This window comes from Periplaneta americana, chromosome 9 (assembly GCF_040183065.1).
Source record: "Periplaneta americana isolate PAMFEO1 chromosome 9, P.americana_PAMFEO1_priV1, whole genome shotgun sequence".
Classification (NCBI taxonomy): Eukaryota; Metazoa; Arthropoda; class Insecta; order Blattodea; family Blattidae; genus Periplaneta; species Periplaneta americana.
This window is the reverse complement of record NC_091125.1, coordinates 48,114,715-48,129,337: the sequence shown is the minus strand read 5'-3', so window position 1 is coordinate 48,129,337 and position 14,623 is coordinate 48,114,715.

Below are 14,623 nucleotides of genomic sequence, written 5' to 3'. Positions count from 1 at the left end.
GAATGGAGGTATCGTGTGGTTAGCACGATGATCCCCCCCCCCCAGCCCTTACAGCTGGTTTGCGAAACCGGATTTTCGCTATCTATCGTAGCTCCCCAAGTGCATCACGATGCTGGGTGGGCACCGGTCCCATATACTAGCCGAAATTTTATGAGAAAATTTCTTTCCCCGTGAGGAATCGAACCAGCGCGCATTCCGTAACGCGTGTCCTAGGCAGGATGCCTTTGACCGCGACGCCACGGCGCGGGACTAGATAGCAGATATGACCAAACAAATTACAGACATAGATAATAGACCAAGGAAACATTCAGAAAGTGGTTTTATCCATAAATGGTCCATATTGGCACTTACCATTGTCTTGCATCAAGGCACAGAATTATTTGGGGGGGGGGGAAATTGGGAGATTCCAATCTCCACAAGATTGTACAAGGTTGTGAAAGTGAATATAAACATGACAAGTTATTAGATATGAGAATATCATAGAAATGAAATGCATTTAGGCCAGTATTTGTAGTTTCACTGCTTCCTCCTGTGCATGTAAAGATTTCCATTGCGGGCGCTACTCTTCACATCTGACTTTGCCAGAAGGGAGACACGCCCACGTGCACTATACAACAAATATTTATTAAATAATAAATAATCTGATGTCAAATAGAGAATGACGTCGGGGATAGAGAAATATCAGACAATAATTAAAAAAAATATATAAATAAAATAGATAAAATAGTCATCTTTACACAGTTTTTACACTGATAACAACCTATTTGAAAAGTTGGCACCTCTGGATAACACAAACCTATATGTAAAATGAAGAGAAAATAAAGAGCATCCTGTAATGTACTTTGTTTTATTTTATAATTCAAATGTTTCACACTGTTACAGAATTACTGGAAACATGCAATAATCTTCGTTCTTCAATAGCTGGCCACGCCCAAAGTACAAGAGTTGGATCTATACATATTGCGAGTGAAATACGTAAGTAAACACGAGCTTTTGAAGTCTGTATTCATATTTTGGCAAACTTTTATGGTTTAAGCGTTTTGGTACAATTTTCAAATGAAGTTATATTATATTGAAGGAGGCTTGTGTAGTCCGTTGTGGCGTCATCTGCAGATATCATCGGCGCACAGCAATCGTGCCGAGTATATGCGCGAATATACTGGGTGTTCATTTCAAAGTGTGTCATGACGTCACTGTTGTTGGGTCACCGATTTGAAGCGAGTTTCAGTTTATATGTTAGAGAAGTTGCCTATTATTTAAGGCGTTCTTCAATCTGAACTTGAGAACGGGTACGGTATAACTTGAACGTCGTAGCAACAGATGGCGGTCTGTACGGTCTGTGTGCTACCATAACCTCTTTCGAACTGTGTTTTGCGCCGGCAAGTCGTACGCAGGGTATTTGTTATCATCGGTTGCGTACGGTAACATTCCACAACACAAATCAAATGCTCCGTGTCCATGTTGACCGTCGAAGTTAATGTCAACAAATACGTAAGTAATCGTCTTAACCCTCTCCCCATATCCCGACAGTACGTATTTCCAAACAGTTCACATTCCTGCCACTACCGGCGTTACCGTACGTATCGGCACGTACTCTTCAGAATGAACGCCGTACTTGCTAGCCAACTTCTCTGCCTCTTAGATTATACACCTGAGCTGCGGAAGTGTAGGAAGATTGAATTCTCTAGGCTCATCAGCTAGCCACATGACGGCATACAGCGAGCCAAGACACATTTTGAACTGAACACCCAGTATAGGAGAAGACTATGAGGCAGAGGAAGAACAATATTGTTTGTACACATCTGAAGTCTGATTAGTGTTATATGTAGCGATGCATACAATGGAGGGAGAAATGAACTGACCACCCTATCCTATAATCTCCTGGCCTAGTTGTCTCTTAAGTGATGCATTTTTGGTATCACTTATGGGGTCCAGATCTGTCTTCGGACAGTTGACTAAATAACAACATAGGAAAAGAAAGCGTATAAAAACTTTAATTATGAATATATACTATATTTTACTGTAATATTTAATGAAATTAAAATTATACATAATTATGCAAATGCAATATAAAGTTATTTAACGGTAACTTGGGATCCGAGGTTCCCCTGTTATATTTTAATTTTATAATGTCTTCCTCATGTATGGAATTAAACTGAAGACTGTCAGTAATACCTTCACACTACAGAGTCCTCCAGTGTAATTCTTGACGTTAATGTTTGAATGATGGGACTTGAGTAATAGCACAAGTTAGTGAAAAAAATAGTATGGGAAAGAGGATCTAATGAAGGGATAGAGTACTATTAGAAGTTACAGACTTATAGATGCTTTTATCATCAAGGAAAGTTCATTCAAACTTCACTTTATTGGTCATAAAACTGCGATACGTGCTATCATCCTACGAGGAATCTGCCCACGTGCCAGCAAATGCTGCTTTGATGTTAACACAAGAAGCGCACACATTTGTCGGAAACTTTTAATTGACTCATATCGAAGGATGGGGGTATAGCCTGATGAAGCGATTAATGGGTTTAAAGATTCGAGCAGTGTCGTAATTATTCCGTCAGGAAATGACATTATGTTCTTAGTACTAGGCTATATTAAAACTTAATATCATAGTGGATCATTAGTAGAGACTCATTTTAGTTCATTCGGAAAAGTGTTACATTGTAATTTTAGAATTGTAAAATATTTAAAATCATGCTATAAATCGTAGAGATGGTCGTTAAAGAACATGGGACGAAGAGCTTATTCGGCTAAGGTACTAAATATGGATTAGACTATAGGTCTAGGAATTCTTCTGTTCTATTATAGGCCTACTGATACCAAAATTGAAATTCTGATACTCGAAATTCAGTACACACTTCTTTTCCTTTTTGCAAACTGAAGTTATTTATTACGACATTTAATAGGAATGTCTAAGTGTAACTGCTAATAAAATTATGATAATTAGAAAACTTCTAACACAATTTTTTTTTTTATATTTTCATTCCTGAGTGCGTTTGTATAAACATTTCAAGTCCACACCTGTGGAGTAACGGTCAGCGCGTCTGGCCGCGAAACCAGGTAGCCCGGGTTCGATTCCCGGTTGGGCAAGTTACCTGGTTGAGGTTTTTTCCAGGGTTTTCCCTCAACTCAATATGAGCAAATGCTGGGTAACTTTCGGTGCTGGACTCCGGACTCATTTCACCGGCATTATCACCTTCATCTCATTCAGACGCTAAATAACCAAAGATGTTGATACAGCGTCGTAAAATAACATACTAAAATACTAAACATTTCAACTTCATAATTCTTTGAGTTCTATTCTGTTTTTTATATATCTGATAAAACAATTAAATTCCTTTTAAAAGGGCTGCAATTGATTGCATGAAGATTCTTGAGAAGAGAGCGAAGACAGTAATAGGCCTAACTACTTTTTTTTGTACTCCAGCATTATAAACAGTCTTTATCGATAGTCAAAATAGTGCATAATATGCACATTATTGTACAAGTGTCGTAATATGAGTAGTATATTGCGATACTAGGTTGGTAAGTGCTCTATAACGGAGTCGAGGTAGAGTTTGAAAAACAAAGCGCTTGCGCCGAGTTTTTTAATTCCCGAGACTCTGTTATGCACTTAACACTCGTGTATTGCATATTATTTTTTGCACAATCTTAATTTATATCTTTATTATGTATTTTAGTTATGTCTTAATTTGAACTGAATGTTTGTCATTTTGTTAATGCCAATGTGTAATTTTTTATGTTATTTTGTTTTATTTGTTGGATACGATTGTCTTTTATGTGTATGCATTGTTTAAATAAATAAAAATCTATTGTAATATATGAAATTGAAGTGTCTGAATCTTTTTCTATAAGTAAAGAGAATGATAGTCTTTGTCCCATAACATTTACTCTAAAAACATCTGTGGACCACCAGATCATCTGACCTAACCTCTTCGGACTTCTTCTTATGGGGCTAACTTAAGGACAGAGTATACAAGAGTAGACAGCGGTTATTTGCTGAACTCCGTGAGGCCCTTAGGAATGGAATCAGCAATATTGACGAGGATACACTTCGGAGAATGTCACGGAATATGTGCGACGAGTACAGTTGTGTATGGATGCAGGTGGAAAACATTTTCAACATTTACTCTGAGGAATCTCTGACAGTTAGTCTGTAATTCAGAATAGATTGCACACGTTTGCTATTATTGGTTTAGAAGCTATAAGTCCTTAAAATTGAAGAGTCCACTGGAAGAATGATGATGTCACGTTCTTGTCGAAAATGAACCAAGACTGTCAGTGCATAGCTTAAGACATATAGAATGTACATAGAGAGTTATATGGCATTAACACTGATAGTCATTGTCCAGTAATGATCGGAAAATCACAGTTAAGCTTTGAGCGCTAAGCATTTCAAACTTTCAATTGCTTCTCCTGCAAAATGTATTCCAAATGACATCCATCATTCTTGCAGTGGACTCTTCAATTGTGAAGACTTATATGGATTGATTGTATAAAACTTTTATTGTGATTTTTATCTTTGTTGAGAGTTGACAAAGTGGTGTTGAGATATTTATTGTTAGCTCTCTTGCTTTATTTGCCATTGTCAATCATTGTTCCATTCAACATCATACTGTACATAAAATTATGTAAATGGACTAAATCGTTTTGTCATTGCGACATGTTAATTGATTCACGGTAGGTAGGCGTACTCGTGGGTTCTGTCCTATACTGTTTAACGAATGATGTATTTGCACTACTTCCTTTTTATCGAATATATCATGACTGTAGTGTCATCAAGTGCATTTCTGACTTAAAGGAGCAAATTGGTGAGGTAAGAAGTAGCATTGCGTTTTTCAGTTTTCTCTTTTTATTGCTTGTTTTTATCCTTTAACATAATGTACTTGGGAAAGGACAAACGCTTATGGATTTACTCTGAATGGTTATTAGTTAAATTGATGTAATCGTTCAGTGACTATTATGGGTATTATGTAACAGGGATTTTGCATCGTGTATATCATCTGGTAGCTGTGATATTACATCTGGGGATTAACAATTGTTTATGGAACATTGCGCGTAATGCATTTTCGCATTATATTATTAAAATAAATGATAAAAGTGCTCTTTATTAAAGACTCACAACTACTGCTGATTATTGGAAAACCGTTTTCATCATCATTTTAATTTCATTTATTGTAACTTATTCCTTAGATCTTACATTAGCATTGAAGCTTTAAGATGTGGAACAAATCAAAGTTTTACAAGACTACAACTTTTTGGCGAGATGAAGTGAGGCCTAGGATTCGCTTTAGATTACTTGGCATTTGCCTTATGGTTGAAAAAAAAACTTCGGAAAAAACCCAACCAGATAATCAGCCGAAACGGGAATCTAACCCAAGCAAGAAACGCAGCTCCGGATCAGCAGGCTAGCGAGTCTGCCGACTGAGCTACGTTGGTAGCTCTACAAAAAAATATACAGTATATAGCAAGCAGATTCAATTTACAAACCTATACAATTCTTCACCAGCTGAGCTATAAAAATATAATATATAGTAAGTAAATTAATTCAATTTAAAAGCATACATAATTCAATCAGTTGACATATGTAATTTACGGGAGGGGGCACTATGGTCCAGCACTGCGACCTGTTACGATCTATTGCGCTAACACTCAAGCTAGGCGCATTCCCAAACCACACCGGCTGACTACACTAAGGTTCGCTGACTACACTAAGGTTTCAATTAAAAATCCCAGACCTGACCGGGATTCGAATTGTTGTACTTACGGGGTTTTAGAAATAAGCCGACGATATCTGAATGTTGTCTGTCAATGATATCTTCTTCTGCCTCGAATTTTTTTTTCCGTACGGAAAGACGGTTGTTGGAGCGAAATTATGAAAAATGATGGAAGAAAGAGAATACCAGGAAGAAAGCCTCCTCCGACCTTGTCCGTCACAAGACCGTACCAATCAACGTCGAGGACCGGACCCTAGTCCGCCAAGTGATAAGATAAGCTGTGCTGTAGAAGTGAGCTACTGTTCTCCAACCAGGAGATCAACCGTGAAAGGAATGTGCTTACTATTGCCTCATCTATTGGAAAGAAGTAGATAAATAATATTACCGTTATAACGCCAGTTTAAAAACCATGCGCTCTCCTGCATATGTTATTTCCTGTATGAAGAGATTAAAAGACCAGGAGATTAACTGTGATGTAATTTTGTAACTAGGGTAGTATAAATATGTCTGTATGAATGTTATGGTTTGTGCTGTGAGAGCTAGCCAATAGAGATAAGAGTACCCACGTGTGTGACCTTATGACATCTTATGACATCAACATTCATTCACAGCATTACCCTCCTTTGTCTCATCCGGCAGAGACTTTCTCGTGGTTGGAGCACAGTACATAATGGCAGAGAGACAGATAGAGAAGTCTTTCGGTCAGTCGGTTGGCAGAATGAGGGAGAAAAAGTTACGAAGACAGTAGAATAATATCTTACAAATGAAGAGCGGTTGGTTGGTCAGTTAGCAAGATCGGTAAGAATTGCGCAAAGAGACTAAATAATTCTATAGCAAGAGCCCCGGCAACTGGCTGAAGGGTCGCACTTGAGCCCACTGCTGAACAAATGGTAGCTGAATAATATTTTCCCAGGTGAGGCTCTTGAATGCCATTCCATATCTCGTAATTCAGTTTTCTTCTGTTTAAATATTGTGAAATGAAAGTGGAAAAATCTAGAATAAGCAACCGCTGAGTAGCGAATACGTACATTCTGTGTTTGCCCACATACTAAAGTTATAGCCTGTTGATTACTCTACATCTTTTTATTTTATAGACAAGCACTGTTTTTGAAATCATACGAAACAGGCATAGTTTGACTTCATATAACAATTTAACCTTATTTATAAATGCACGTACCTATCTTTCTATTTTTTTCTGCCCTGTTTACAAAGAGTTGATTCAATTCTAAACTTGCACTTCGTCTATACAAAGGTAAAGTTCTTACATAGGAAACTATTGTTTCTATTGTGTCTCATTTCAGCAATGTTTAGGATTGCGTTAATTTTGCAAATTGATTTTGTAGATTTCTTCAAGCTCTAAACTTTCGACTTGGAGATATAGGCTGATTTTGTAAATAATAATCGTTGCAAGAAGGTACAGTCTCTTTTTGCTCTATTTTCGTAACGGCTAAGGATGTGTTACAGGACTTTTTCGATTGGGGCATAAACATGGAAAAAGAGAGTCTACCTGTTTTTGTATGTTTAGTGAGTAGTCCGAAGGTGGTTGGAACCTCATAAGTAGGGACAAATTATGAACAAGACTCATTCTGCCTACAGAACAATTCTCTTTCATACCTATAACAATAATAATGCAACTCTCTTGACTAAATTAACAGAAATTCGTGAAAAAATAACACTACCCAAAAAAGTTATATCTCCGCGATAAAAAGGTGATTCTTAACGAAAAAGTTGCGCTGATTTTGTAAATCGCCATAGAAATCTCCTATCACGTCAGGTTAAAAATATATAAACACATTTAGATTCTCACATACGCGGTTTCAAACAAAATATTATGTTAGATTAATTCTTATGATATAATGATGTTAAAAGTGTTTGGTAGTATGTGATTTTTTCTTGTACTCCTCCATCACGTGAAACCAGCAGTAATCCCCATCACTACTGGATCCTTACGATCTTGGTACCTCTTCTCCATGATGGAAGTGTCTTGATGATATCGTTCCCGTTGTTCATCACTAACATCACCCAGATTTTCCGGAAAAAAGTTTAGATGTGAATGAAGGAAATGATTTTTCAAAGACATTCGACAACCCATGTTTTTGTAGCATTTTAACAAATTTGACACCAAAGTTTTATAGTTTTCTCCTTTTAAATGATTGCCAAGCTGCTAATTCAATCGTTTCTAAATTTTTCTCAAACATTTCATCCTCCATGAGTTTTCTGATTTGAGGTCCAATAAAAATCCTTTCTTTTAATATTGCGTAGGCCTATGTTAACTGTGGAAACTTGACTTGTAAATATGAAAATCCACTACCGTCCTCGTTAAGAGCCTTAACAAAATTCATAAGCCCAAGTTTTATGTGTAAGAAAGGAAGAAGAATCTTATCAGGCTAAACCAATGGTGTTTCTTTTTACATTACTTTCCCCCGAACATATTCCTGCCGCTTGTTTCACTGTTGTACCACTTAATATTTTTCTGTAGCACGGCTGTCACTCACACAAACACACACACACACATACCCACACACGGGCGCGCGCACGCACACACACACAATATTTTGTGAAACCCTCTTGCAAACTAAGCAGCAAACCAATTACTTTAAGGTCACCACATATCTTCCAACAATGAGCACGCACAATCTTAGCCATAGTTTTATAACTTTCTGTAAGACCTACAGAATGGAAAACCGGAACAGATGGAAATTCATTACAATTATGAAGTAATACTACTGTTAAGCTGAACTTAGATGGATCTATAAACAATCTCCGGTCATCTGGATCATATTCAACCCCTAGTTCACTCAATAAACCATTAACGTCTACACAGAAACACATATTCTCACATAAGTTACACCACGTTTCCTGCAGGAAATAATATTACTTTACAACCCCATTAGAAGTGTCAGATACCTCCGTTCTGGTTATATGATCGTCCACTTCTGTTTCGGCATGTGGACGTGAGGCCAGCAGCCGGCTGGTCAGTCATGGTCCTTCATGGGCTGTCGTGCCTCGGATTATTATTATTATTATTATTATTATTGTTATTTTATAAGTATCAGACCGATCTCTACCTGGGTTATCTCTTTGTGATGTCTACTTCTAGAAGAAAGGACAGATTTATTACCGGTATCCTGATAACTGACAAAGGCTTGGTTAGATGGTATAACAAGTAACACATTATTTCATCTCTACATTTTGCAAGTATGTAAGTAATCGTGTAGGATAGGGGTAGTCACCATATGACACGCGTGTTACCAGGTGGTACGCGAACTCGTGTCCGATGTAGGATATCTAAAATATCTAAAAATTGTGACGTGATGTGACATTTTAAGCATTGATTTCAGAATCTACGCGTGAAAATGGACTAAGAACATGTATTATCTTCACAGAGGTAAATTTCATGTTGAGTAGTGTAATCCAAGAAAATCGAGTGTCCCTGCTCATAAGTGACATCAATAAGACATCACTCATGGGGCAACTTAGCCAGGAGACAATAGGATACCATTTCATTTATCGCATGATCTTCACAAAAATTATCTTAGAGAAAACCCGCCACAGCTGCTTTTGAGTAGGCTACGTGTAAATCACAATTTTGTATTTTTTTCTTTAAATACAATGTGAGCGTTGCCGTTTCCTGTTATTTCCAATTTATTGTGTTGGAATTTAGAACTCACTCACCATGAGTGTACAGAATTTTCAGTCGATGTTTCTTCTTTCGTATTTTACTGTTATCTGAAGTGGAAAACAAGTTTTTATTGTACATCTGAGTATCTTACGTTGCAGTATGTGAGTGATTCAATTCCATAACGGGAAAGAAATTTTAAACTGAATATAGCTATATAAAATCAATATAAGAATAGTTGTCTTTCATCCGAGAACTCTTTCTCTGTATTAAAATTATTTTGGAATAATAATCAAAACAACTGCTCCTCTCTGGCGAATTGCGTTGAAGTAAAAGAATAACAGATTTAACTAGTTTGTGCTTTTTTTTTAAGTAGTGCTCTGAGGAATATATGAGGGCTTGTGAAATTATCAATAAGATGAAGCAGCACTCGTGCAATTACTACAGACAATTTCATAAAGAAACGTAATACTCTTTGTTGTTGACCATGTCAAATCCAAATACAGAAGGCAATTTACAAAAATAAACATTCCATTTCAGTAAAATCTTTACAGAATACATCAAATATAAAACTATTATGGCAAAATCTAGAACTATAGCTTTCATGGGTACTGCCCTGTGAGATTAAAAATTAATTGAAAACCAGCTTATAGAACAAACAAAAAATTTCAAATATCTGAGATATAACATCCCCTACCACCAAAATCACCATGTAAATAATAAATTAAATAAATTTCAATAAATATGTGTAACTATGCAACAAATAAAATCTTATAAAATTATAACAGCACTGGTTTTTCATCATGAATCATAAATCTGAACATTGAAGCAGGAAGATATTAGCAAGATCCAATCAGCTGAAATGACATTTCCAATGTCAGTGAAAGAATATTATTTAAACCCTTTAGTTGGTTTTAACGACGCTTTATCAGCTACTGTGTTTTTAGTGTATGCTTAAATTAGATAAAAACAATTAGGGTAAATCCGGGGAAAATGGCCATGGTCTGTAATTTCTTCCAGGACTGACCGGATGTGAATTCAGCTCCGTAGGCGGCATTCTTTTGAATATAGAGTCAAATGTTGAACGGATGTGCGGCTTACAGTCGGAGTTTTCCCCCTTATTGTTTGTCTGTGACCGGTCAGTTATTTTGTATCTTCTGACTGAAGTGAGCAGAAGTCCTACGTTCTTATGTGAGATTTAATAGAAAGTTACTCTGTGGGGTAAGTGAACCATGTGTGTTTCATTTCAGGTGTAAATCTTGCTGTAATCTCCCTCGTATGTTTATTAATCGTTATGGTCATCTCACCCTTACAAATGGGAGAGATTGCCATACAATTTTCCGGGAGAGTTGGCCAGCCACCCAAGAGGCATATTTTATTTTTTTATTTATTTTATTTTACTTTATTATTTACATTGAAATATACAGAATACAGAATATAATTACAACAATAGAAATAGAAATAAAACAATACAATTACTGTATTATAAAAAATAAAGAAGATACAGTAATATTAACAAAATTTGAGGACCGAATGAGCAGCGCTCGTGTTCGGTCGCAATTCAGATATATTATTAATAGGCCTATTTGAATTGATGTTTTGATTTTTCATAGTAAATATTTTGGCTTTTATCACCTGAATGTGGTATTTATCTGTCTGAAAGCCTACGGTTCTAATATCGATTATTTTTATTATTCTCACTAGTATTATTATTATCCTGCGGCCTACATGTCACTATGGGAAGTTACCAGTATTTTTATGTATAAATTAATTTGCGAGTCTTCTTTTATTCTTATTTAATATTCCGAAGTTACCAGTATTAATTGGTAGATTAACTTAAGAGTTATCTTTTGTCATACTTTTACATGCCGACACAATACGAAATTAAAAGAGGTGATAACGCAGAATGTGAATAAGAATTACCTTAATTTATAATTTGTTTATTTGTGTAAATGCATTAAACTGCTACGCCTAGTTTAATATACTATTAAATATATTTAACTATGGAAGCTGTGTGGCCATCTATCCCTGTATCCCATGGCCATCTCCCCCTGACACCTAGGGAGAGATGACCAGTGTATTGCTTTTTAATATGTTAGAGTTTCTCTTCTCGTGACCTTGGAAGGCCCGTGTGGCGTGGGTTGCATAAATGAACCTAAAAGGGAGAGGTTAAACTAAGGTAAAGAGAGAAAGAGAGAGAGTTTCTCTTCCTAAATTAATTTAGTTAATCATAAAAACCTATTATTGTAATGGTTTGCCTTCTGCAACTTCACTTAACTTGTTTCATGGACACACTCTTAAAAATCCTGCACACCTGTGCAGTAACGGTTAGCACGTCTGGCCGCGAAACCAGGTGGCCCGGGTTCGAATACTGATCGGGACAAGTTATCTGGTTAAGGTTTTTCCGGGGGTTTCCCTCAACCCCATATGAGCAAATACTGGGTAACTATCGGTGCTGGACCCCAGACTCATTTCACCGGGATTATCATCTTCATCTCATTCAGACGCTAAATAACCTAAGATGTGATAAAGCTTCGTAAAATAATCTACTAAAAATAAGACTTCATATTAGAGGTTATTGAAAAAACTATGGCCACCTATCCCGAACTTTAATGCATAGGCCCTATTTCACAGTTAATAAAATCAGTGAGAATAAATAAAACTGAAAAGAAGACGTGCTATGACTGAATACAAGAAGATTACCTAAAGAAATATATATAACCCAAAAAGAAAACGAAATGTTTGTAGGCAGCATAGAAGGTAGAGTGACTTCTGAGATTGGCAAAGGAATACATTTCCTAAACCGGTATAGAATAAGAAGGAAAATAAAGTAGAAATGTGACGACTGTTGTTGATCTTAGTGTATAAGTTGTCTTTATCCACACAGGATTATTAATTAGGTTTAGGTTTGAGCTACTTAAGAGAGTTACTTTGAAGAAACTGGTACCATGATGAGGATATCGCAGTAGATTATATTATGTTATGCTTGGCAAAGGGAGTGCATCAGTGTTAATGGTTCCACTGCGGCAGCTTTGAAGGGTATACTGCTTGGCTCTTTAAGTATAGAAGAAAGGACCTGTAACGGTCTCCATGGATTAATTACTGCTCAGGCGGTTTGAGACGGTCCCTCGCTTCTTGTGATACTATGATCGTTACCTTGAAGTTGGAACTGAAGGCCCGTCATGCCTCTGTCATCTCTTACATGTCTGAACTATTCAGAGATTTGACTGCTACAGAGCTCCACTAGAGGAAGTGAACTGGTTCTTGAGATATTCCCGGAAGCTAGAGCAGCTCGGAGTTTAATAGCTGAATACTGTAAGTAGAATTGAATAAATGCTAGTTGAATTGTCTGTTGTACATGTAGCACGGGGTACAATAACATGGGGTTTAGTAACTAATTAAAGATGTTGATTTTTCCCTTTCATGGTAAGGTAATTCCATGTTTCATATGTATATTTTATCAAACTAGCCGTACCCGTGCGCTCCGCTGCACCCGTTAGAAATAAATATAAAGTAATTACATAATTAAAATAGGACATTTGATCCAGGGAACATTCGTGTTTTATAGAAGGATAAATCTTTTATTACGTTACTTAATTTAAATTGTATTTAAATAATTAAAATGCGATCATTTTGGTCCAGAGACCACTCATTTGGTGCAAAGATAATTCGTTTAACATGTTTCTTAATTTTTATTACATGCAACCATAGTTTAATGAAGATTGACATCATTTAGATTTAATGTGTATACTTTATATTACTTGCTGTATGTTTCCATTGAATTATGGTAATAACTTAATTTTAACCCTTGTTTTCTACGTCTTCAGTAAATGGCGCCTGGCCCACTTTGGTTCTGAACCCTTCAAATAACTTAAATAGTAATACAGCATATATAGCGATATGTCGATATGTAATTATATTTCTTTCTTTCGAAAATGTAAGAATTCACGGTCTCCTATGTATCATTGCCATCGAATGAATAAATGTGTTTTTTCTTCCTACTCACAAATTTTATATTTTGCACATAGGAGTTATTGCAGGAACAACAACGCTATAATCTGAGGCGGCGTTGAGAATGTATTATATTGTTATTTTAAAAGTCTTGTATCCTATCCTTAAATATCAGTCCTATCAAAATTTTGCATAAAATAAAACTTATCGGAAATCATTTTAAAGAAACTTTCATTATGGAACATTTTTCACAAAAAGCAATAATAAGCGAGATATTTCGATTTATTTAATTGAGTCCCCTTTAAATAAAGTAATTTGGACGCCACATAGCCTAAAATCTAAGTTACAAGGAACTTAATTTATATTTCAATTTTCATCGAAATCCGTTCAGCCATTATCGTGTGAAAAGGTAACAGACAGACAGACAGACAGACAGACAGACAGACAGACAGACAGACAGACAGACAGACAGACAGACAGACAGACAGACAGACAGACAGACAGACAGACAGACAGACATACATACATACGTACGTAAGTACGTACATGCATACATACATACATACATACATACATACATACAAACAAAAATTTCAAAAAAAGGATTTTCGGTTTCAGGGTGGTTAATTATATATGTTAGGACCAATTATTTTTGGAAAATCGAAAATTACCAGAAAAATTTCGGCTACAGATTTATTGTTAGTATAGATGAGAGAAAATACTACGATACTGCGAAAAGGTATTACGAGGTGTTTGGAAAAATAAAACATACGCAGCACTCGTGATGGAAAAAATGAGGTTGTGAACATTCGGTCTGTCTGACTGTGCCTCTCTATCCGTACGTCTGTCTGTCCGTGTACAAGATAAATTGTGGAGCAGATTTCGTGCATATTACATATTTAAGCCTATATATAAATTTGTCTGCAAAGTATGCACATCTTTTATAAGAATGTATTCTTTAAAATAATGCTAGGATTTTTCATGGTTTTTGTTTAATCAAAATACAGTACTGTATTAACAATAAGTGTTTTCACTCACGAACTGCGCTATCCATTCGGACGTATTCATTATGCAGTGTATATTATACTGTCTACAGCATATTAGCGTACAATTTAGAGAATGAAGTTAAATTGAAAAATAATCAAAATATGGATATTTAAACACATTTTTGAAAATGGTGGTCGTTCATTTCGATACAAACTTCAGTTCTTTTGTGCATATTATCACACTATAGACTATTGTACCTAATTCCAATTAGCAGTTTCGTCCTTCGTACTAGTAAATCATGTTGAAATAATTCTGTACCTACTCTATAACAGAGTACCTTACG